This window comes from Lagopus leucura, unplaced genomic scaffold (genome assembly GCF_019238085.1).
Source record: "Lagopus leucura isolate 7727_CA_CO unplaced genomic scaffold, USGS_WTPT01 21988-0_obj-0_obj, whole genome shotgun sequence".
Taxonomy (NCBI): domain Eukaryota; kingdom Metazoa; phylum Chordata; class Aves; order Galliformes; family Phasianidae; genus Lagopus; species Lagopus leucura.
This window is the reverse complement of record NW_024966017.1, coordinates 1-1,212: the sequence shown is the minus strand read 5'-3', so window position 1 is coordinate 1,212 and position 1,212 is coordinate 1. Positions and strand designations below refer to the sequence as shown.

The window sequence follows — 1,212 nt, the reverse complement described above, 5'->3', positions numbered from 1 at the left end:
ATTTTTTATTTAATGTTGTGTTTCATTGCAGTATTTCCTGAAAACTCCTCAGGTGTGGCACTCTGAATCTGCACGCTGTGGTATTCTTGAGCAACTCCATCCTGTAGAGGTAAGTGGATTAGTTCTCATACTCAATTGTAAAACTGCTGTTAAGAATCGGTATTGCAAGAAAGAAGTCTTCTTTTGTTTTATAGTATGGAATTATAAAGTCAGAAGTAGAATCCTGTATGTGGAAGTAATGTAAGGTAAGTTGTACTCGTCTCTTCTGAGAGGAACTTTGGGGTCTTTGGTGTGCGTTCATAAAGTGCTGATTAGTCTGGTGATGCAGATTGTTTTGGAGGTCTCAAACACTGCAGCCTTTTAGCATGACAAAGCAGCTCCATCTTTGGGCCCACCTTACTGCCTTTTCATCCTGTGCACTGAATTGCAATGGCATGTCAGTATCGGATCCCTCAGCACTGTGCTGAGCCTCACCTTACTCATACTCAATCATTGGACGTTACTCAGCTTTAGCAATCATGTTTCTGCTACAGAAGGGCTTGCCGGATATCTGTAGTATTGATCCGGCCCGAAGGTGACAACCTTCCAACCTGCTGGTCTCTGCCCATGTTCTCTGTCACAACATCGGATGTGTGTGCTCACTGGATGCACTGATAAGAAATGTTTTTGAGAAGAGAACCTCGTGCTTCCCAGAGCAGTAAGACTGAGGATTTGGGATGCTCTTCACAAACCTGGTTAGAGTGTGCTTTCCCAGATGGCGTGCTGTTAAAGCAGCCCTTCTCAAAAGCAGAGCGTTGTGCCCGGTGTGACTTAAATCCCACCCACAAAGGAGCATTCCCTGCAGCCTCTGATCTCAGGTGTGTGTTTCCCCCACTGCTGGAACTGCTGGACTTTCATGCCTTCACTGTATGTGTTTGGCTCTCTTTATTAGCTCTGTTTGTTCTACTAGCTGTATGCAAACGTATCGAGAGGTAATGAAAAGATCTTTGAAAATAGCTTGGAGATATTAACCTGAGGCAAGAAGGTGAATTTTACTGCCTTAAATTAGGCTTCAGAAGATGTCCTTGAACTCAGAAGCTTGGGCTTTGTTGTAGCCTGATATTTACTGCTTGAAATTTCTTTAACTCTAGGACTGGAGGGGGAGCTTTTCTTCACACCTTGCTGGGTATGAAACTTGAACTACACTCGAGAAGGGCAGAAATGTAGCTGACC

General features: G+C 44.1%; 1 long non-coding RNA gene across 1 annotated transcript; it reads left to right on the top strand.

Annotated features, from left to right (window-relative positions):
- Nucleotides 1–15: 15 nt before the first annotated feature.
- Nucleotides 16–1,207, top strand: LOC122192388. Its single transcript, XR_006182593.1, has 3 exons — nt 16–109; nt 195–245; nt 1,131–1,207. It is a non-coding gene; the product is annotated as an uncharacterized LOC122192388 (long non-coding RNA).
- Nucleotides 1,208–1,212: the final 5 nt, after the last annotated feature.